The sequence below is a fragment of the Melospiza melodia genome, chromosome Z, assembly GCF_035770615.1.
Source record: "Melospiza melodia melodia isolate bMelMel2 chromosome Z, bMelMel2.pri, whole genome shotgun sequence".
Classification (NCBI taxonomy): Eukaryota; Metazoa; Chordata; class Aves; order Passeriformes; family Passerellidae; genus Melospiza; species Melospiza melodia.
In genome coordinates, this window is record NC_086226.1 from 19,312,977 (window position 1) to 19,320,642 (window position 7,666).

Sequence of the window (7,666 nt, forward strand, 5' to 3'; positions counted from 1 at the left end):
AGGTCAGCAAGTCTAGCTACATTCAAGGGCCCAAAATGAATGCAATAGTACATCTGTGGGAATGGTTGCATAAGTCAACATCTTACCAAGTCACCACATCAATCCAGGTTTGTGGTGGTGAGGACTATAAAAATGCTGCTGCCTTGACTCCAAGCTTCTCCACCCTATAATGTGTTTTCTTGTCTTCCTCCCTTCTGTTTTCCACACAAAAGGAAGTTCATGGAAATGCCTCGTTTCTCCCCAGACAACTAAACATTGAAATAAAGACTGAGAAAACAGCAAGACTTTCAAATGAAGGAAGTACTTTTCTTGTTGCTAACCTAAGGCTGACTCTGTTAAAGGAGTCATTCACCAGTGGCAAATCCTTTTCCATCAGCCTTCCAGCGCCACCAGCTCTGCTCATCCTGCAAGGCGCTTTTTAGATGGATTTGCACCATCAGTCCCATTCCTGGGAGCATAGAGGCCTGGGTAAACAGGAGGGATGTGTGTACTTAATACCTGAGGCAACCCTGAAGTCTTTGCTGACAAGTGCCTTCACAAAACATAGAGAGCCCATCTGTGACTCCTGAATGCCACTCTGAAGATGAGTGCTAGTTACTGTATTTGGTAAGGCTGTGGCTGTAACGCACAAGTACACAGAACTTTTATTGTCTGTAAACATGGTACAAAAGTGCTGATTCAGCCCTTGTGAAGGGGAGAGTGCCTGCAGTCCTGGCACTGCATAACCCAAGGCAGCCCACCTGTGAGTGGAGGAGATATTAGGGCACTGGCTCACTACCATTTCAGTCTTAGTTAAGCTATAAATGTCAGGTTGTTTGTTTTTTTAATGCATTGTGAAAGACATGACAGGATGCTGCTTCAGCATTGTGTGATGAGATCATGTGATCTCAGATAGCCCAAGTATAACTCCGAGAATGTCCTGCTAAACATCTACACAAACTGATTCTCCATCCTGAAAGATTTTCTTGTATTAATAGAAGATATTTGGTGATGATTTTTTGGTCTAGTGTTTTGGTCTGGGTTTTTTTTTTTGTTTGTTTGTTTGGGGTTTTTTTGTTTTTGTTTTTTTGTTTTCTTTTTTTTTTTGGTTTGTGAGGGGTTTTTTTTTGTTTTAAACAGAAATTAAGTTGTTGCTGGAAAACAAAACAGGCTGCCATCCCTTTTTCTTTTCTGGGCTGAAGTCCAATTTTACACAGCAGTTGCAGAGAAAAGCAAATGCATCTCTAGATTCAGCGAGAAATATTAAAATGTATGTAAAATGTATGTAATCTCTGTCAAGATAAAACAGCTTTGTGATTTACGTTACAATAAATCCTGACCTGCAGACTAAATTAATATGTGAAGTACTTTATCACTGAATCAACATGTGAAACTACAGCAAAGCGACTGTGTTTGGCCCACTGTGTTTGTCCCACTATGTGCCACTGAAGAGCACATAGGAAAACAGACTATAGTGCATGGTGCCACATGCATCACAGCTGTGATGTAACTGAAATGTCTACTGTGGATTAATAGAGTGACTTGTTACTGCTGTAGGAAGTCAAGGTTAATATTTTTATGAATATAGAGCATATAACATTTTAATTGACATGAATCAGGACATTTAGAATTAAGTTTAAAAATCTGGGCTGATTTTCTAACAATAATTCTCAGATCATTTCCTCATCTCTTGCTGCCCTCATAAATTTTATTTTCATTTTTTTAAGGATGACTTGTGTGTCAGCACAGATATTGCAACCTTAATTTAAACTTTTTTGGCTTTTGTCTCTCAACACGTGTTGTTTGAACGCAACCTTTAGTAGATGTGTCACCTCTGGCACTTCATTTAGTCTTCTCTTGTTCTTTTTTTTTCAGGGAAAAGAATTCCCAGAATGAATATTTCAGTTTCTTTTATCTACCCAGTGGTCACTACCTAACACATAATATTCACCAGATGGTGTAGGCAGGTTATCAAGTAGTTATTAAAACAGGAGTTCTTGACACATTATCCAATAACAAAGGCCCTAATTTTATTGTGTCATGGCTTGCTTGGAGCAAGTGCAGTGTGCAACTTCCTCATGAGGAAAAGAGGAGGAACAGATGCTGGTCTCTGTGGTGCCTAGTGACGGGCCTTGAGTATATGGCGTGAAGTCATCTCATGGGAGGTTCAGGATGGATATTAGAAAAAGGTGCTTCAGCCAGAGGTGAAGCTCCCCAGGGAAGTGCTCACAGCATCGAGCCTGACATGGTTCAAGAGGTGTTTGGACAATGCTCTCAGGCACATAGTGTGACTCTTGGCATGGTGCTGTGCAGGCCAAGGAGTTGGACTTGATGATGGCCCTGTGGGTCCTATCCAACTCAGGGTATTCTGTGATTCTCTGATGTGTTGGTAGGAACCTGATACAACGGAAGAAGTTTATCTGGTCTTTCTCCAGTCTTTGGGTCATGCCACCAGTTTCTGTTTTAATTTTATTATATGTGGTATTCCAAGGCCACTTATGTTGTTTGATATATATCAATCAATATATGTCCTTATCTTGGAGCTTTCAGTTGCCTGTGTATCATTCATTACACCTTCTGAACAGGATATATGCGTATATATTACATTATATATATAGTCAATTGTTACATATACATATAATTTATATTTTTTACATGTATATGTACACCTATATGTATATATTTTTTGTTGGTTATGTATACATGTATTTATATACATGCATATATACATGTATATATATATTCATATATAAATTTTAAAATCCATTGGGATTACTCAAGCCTGTCTGTAATAATCCAAACTTGGATCTGATAATCAGAGGTCAAATCAGTAAGAAAGAGAGGAGGCCAATAAGAAACATGATGAAGATAAAGATGGACACTGATGTGTGGTATTACAAAGAGGGATAAACAGTTAAAAGCTGGAAGGACAAGTTAAAAGTGTTGTAACGAGAGAAGGAGCAACAGAAGCTAAATATTCTAAACTATAATCAGTGGGAAGCTGTTTGGCAGTGTAAAATTTGCAGTTTTGCATTTGCTGTGGTTCTGAACATAAGTCATTGAAGATTTTCTGATTTTTTTTTCCTTAAGACAAGTTTAGAAAATATCTAAATCGGTGCTTTTACAACAAAGCAATTTTCTGTCAGTAGCTGCTTTTCAGTTTCACTTTAATTAGATAATATTTTTGACAGAAAGTTTTGAAATTGCTAGACTGAATCAATTTGGCAACTTTTTTTAAATTAAAATACCTCAGTTCAGTGGTGTAAGCAATTTCTTTGGAAGCTTAAGCTCAAAAGCAGCTAATATCAAAATGGAAATTTTAGAAGTTTTGGGAAGGGGAGAATTTGAGAAATTTCACAGATTTCAAATGTTAGTTTGTTCCTATCATTCCTTTGCTCTTGCCTGTGATGGTTTCTACTGAGATTTCACAGGTTTGACTGCCACGACTTACCACCAGCAATCTTCTGCCTGCCTGTGGAAGGGGGTTTGAAATTAGATCTTTAAGGTCCCTTCAACACAAATCATTCTATGGTTCTATGATTCTTTGACTGTTCCTGATAACATTTACCTCTGAGACAGCAGTGATGATGCCAAGGTTATACTTATACTGAAGGATACGTCAAAGACTGACACTGGACTCCAACAGATGCTATAGGAATATTGTTTATTCCAAAGTGTTCAGATATACTGTTCTGGATGTTTCTCAAAAAAAAAAAAAAAAAAAAAAAATCTACATGCAGAGAAGAAAGAAAGAAGTGCAGATATTTCAACCAGATGCTAGCAGGATTTGCTTCTTAAAGCCCTCCCAATTATCTGCTCACCTGGAACCAGGTCAGGATATGAGTTAGCAGTCAGTTGGACCAACCACAAAGTCATCTGACCACAAAACTGGAACAAGAAAGGATGGGATACAGTGCTGTTTCATGCTTCCAGTTGGAAGGGAGCTCCATGCATCAGAAATGCATAGGAAAAGGCTGTTTTCTTTGGCTCTTAACTCTTTAGGGGTCTTCCACAAGAAAGAAAAAAAGGTAAAAGATCTTGTGATGAGAAGTTCTATTGGGTTTGCTTATTCCCCTCCCTTGCCTGTTCTGTGCTCATTCATTACTCTTCCATGGTCACTGCATCCAGTGTCTCCAGGTGAAAGTTCCCCTCTCTAGGTTTGGCATTCATTTTCCAAGTGAGTTTATTTAGCAGTATGCTCTTAACCCTGGTCTTCTAAACAAAATGCACATCATCCCATGAAATGGGCTCACAAAATAATTTTCTAAAAATAATATGTATCAGAGCCTCTCTGGAGAAATACTCAGGCCTGACCATTTACATGAAGATTTTACAACAGCTTGTCCTGAGATGTTCCTTGTGGTTCTGTTCAATGCAGCCTTAAATATTTAATCAGATCTTAAAACACAGGAGTCTCTCCATTTACTTGAAGTTGGGGTGGGGGGTTTTCCCTTTCCTGTTAATTTGTAGTTTTCACTCTCAATTACACAGCAGATCTACTTTATGAAAGATCCTGGATTTTTTAAAAAACGCTTATTTTCAAGCAAAAAAATAGACCAAAATGCTAAACACAGTGTTTCTCCACATTATTTTAGATTCCTTGGTCACCTTCAAGAGCTAGTTAATGACAGCATGCTGCAAACAGCTGGCCTCCTAAATTACACTGTCAATTTCCTGTCTGTTCATGTGGGTATCATTCTTGGACACAACCCCCAAAGTGAGTAATTTCTTACAATAAGAAAAAGGAGTGTGGCTTTGTGAGATCGTTCTCTAAGAACAGAGCAGTTAATCTCAGCTATCTGTTCACGGGGTTAAGAAAGCTATCGCTGGAAGAAAAAAAGTACTTTTCTAGAGTATTTTTTCATTTTTTGTTCCTCCAAGTCGCAAATAGATTTTTGAGGTTTTTTTCCAGGGAACAAAGGCTTGTCCACGCAGTCATAGGTCTACTCATATCAGTGGTGGTTTGTGAGGGTTTAACACAGGCTGTATTGTGTGCTGGCTGTAGCTGTCTGCATGTGTGGTTTAATGAAGTTCCCTCAAAGGCTAGCACTGCAAATGTCAGTGGGCTTGTGATTTTCACCCACACGGCAGGATGCTTCTGTCACAGGCAGTGTGCCATTGGCTTCAAAGGTGGACTTTGAGTGTGCTACAGGTAATGGGGAGCAAATGCCTCTTTGGGAGTAAACACAATCAAAATAAAATCCCTGACACATAAGAAGAAAATGTGATCAGTAGGGAAGTGCCAATTTCTCTACCAAAATTCCCTGCTGTGCTGGTGTCCCCAGAGGGACACTAATGATGTCTACACATATGATAAATGTTTCCCAGAGCACCGAATTTTCTATCTAGCCATTTTTGCATTTGATGATGTTGAAGGTCCAGGTCATTCCTGAAATTGTTCCTTCCACCTGCTTTCTGTGAATGAATCTGCTCAATGTGGTGTGTGGTGGTCCTTCCTCCCTTCCCACATTTCCAGGCTTGGCCTCAGGCTCTCCACCTCAGGAATGTCACCCTTTTCTACAGCAAACCAACAACCATGTGATAGGTTTTTGAGTGGATGGTTTGTGGGTTCTGTAGGCACTGGAGAAGTTGTATCCTTTTGCATTTCAGTTTGTTGGGCGCACTTGGCTCCTTCTCCTGCTCCTGCTTCTGCAGGGACGAGCTGTCACCATGCTGCCTGCAATCATGTTCCCCACCTTACCTCCATGGAGTCCTGTTCCCTATGAACCTCTGTAATGTTCCCCCTATCCCTCTCCCTACGTCTCAAAATGTAGGTGAGCATGTAGAGTAAATGTAGAGGCTTACTATCTAGTTTTTTCTGCCTTTTCTTTTGGCTGAAAGTCTCTACTGCAGTAATAAATCTGAGATCACAAAAAGAGTCCCCTGCTGAAAAGAATTAATCTTGATATGGTTTAAGCCTTCATTAACTCGGTTTTGTGTGCCTCCTCCTTGATATTTGGGGATTATTAAGGATATACCACCAATTCTTACTACTATAAGGAATGGAAAGACAAAAGAAACAAAACCAACCATGTGATCACTCAAAAAATAAACAATACATCTCTCTTAATTTTAGAAATAGTATTAATATTCCTGGAATTATTGTAAATAGCTTGAAATAAACTATCATATACAACAACAATTTATAAATACTTGTATCTCCTATTTTATTTAGATTTATACAATATTTACTGTAAAAAGTCCAATAGTGGCAAGAACTATGGAAAAATATTTTTCATTAGGAAACAATGTACTGGAAATTTATTCTGTTGCTGAACTGTGTGCACGTGTTAACCATTTGGTGTAAAACAAAGCAAATACTCAGGTTGTGAAAGGTTGTTTTCTCTCTCTGCAACTTCCTGAGTATTGCCGTAACTGGATTTTTGGATTGGTTTCTGTGGTCTGCAGCTATGCACAGCAGAAGAAATTGCAGGTATCTTTTAAGCTGTGAGAGTATTTTTAGATGTTTTGTGGGCTGTGTATCAATTATTTTATAACATAGAATTAGCAAGAAATGTATGAAATATATTTAGTGCCTTCTGAGAATATTTTAGGAGCATTGATTCTGACACATGGAATATGATTTACAGAGATGTTAGTTACATCATTATAAAATTATATATTGAGTAAACACTCCACAAAAAAAAAAAAAAAAAGAGCCAACAAAAAACTTGTGGAAAAAATTGTTTGAAACCTGCCCTGAGGTATCCACCCTTGAAAAGAGTGAAAACTTTCACTAAACATCTTTTGCTTTCCTTTCAAAGAAAACTTCTGGAGGATTACACAACCTGTGACTTTTCTGTAAATTATTTTTGTATCAGTGGCTATGCCAATGCCAGTTGTGTTACTAGCTAGGTTCCTCTAGCCTTAAAATATCTTTTAGACATGTACCAGTTTCCTTGGCTCGCTCTGTCTCTTGGCTTCCAAAAAAGGAGGTAGGAGAAGGACCCTGTTGTTCTGGGCTTTTTACTTTTTTTTTTCTTTCTTATAGAAAAAGGTAAAATGTTTTGGTAATTTGAGGTTCTAAAATTCATTTAGATAAAAAAAAATTTAAGAACCAAAGCAGAATTAATATATGTTTCTTAATATGAATAACTGAGGCATTAAACCCAGGTGTTGATGTCTTCCTAAATGTCATTACAGCCAGTGGGTTGAGAGGAGGGAATTGCTAAGTTTCCTTCTGTTTTGTTGTTGACTGGGTACATTGGTTGCATAAGGGTCGCAATAACTTTATACTGGAAGCATTAAAAAAAAAAGTAAACATTCTCCCTACTCACAATGAATAGCTTGGTAAACTGAGAATGGAAAAGCCTTCCCCAGATTATACCAGCCTTGACAGAGGTACCGGTATGGGAAGCACAGATGAGCTGTGTGAGCTCTGTGAGGACAGAGAATGCAGCTGCATATCTCAAAACACTGTTAAAGAAGTTCCCATAGGATAAGCCACAACAGGAACTTGAGATAGGCACAGATAACAAAACAGGAAGGCATGGATTCCAGGACTAACAAAGGCGAATACTTGGAATTAGCACACTGGTCAAAATTTTGCTGTTCAGACTCTGGGAAATTAAAACAAGACCTATCAGGACAAAAATTCCCATGGCAGCAAACTGTGAGAAAGGAAGCAACTGGTTACAGAGATGCCAGACCAAGCTGTGGGAATGGCTTTTTCATCCCATTGGTACCC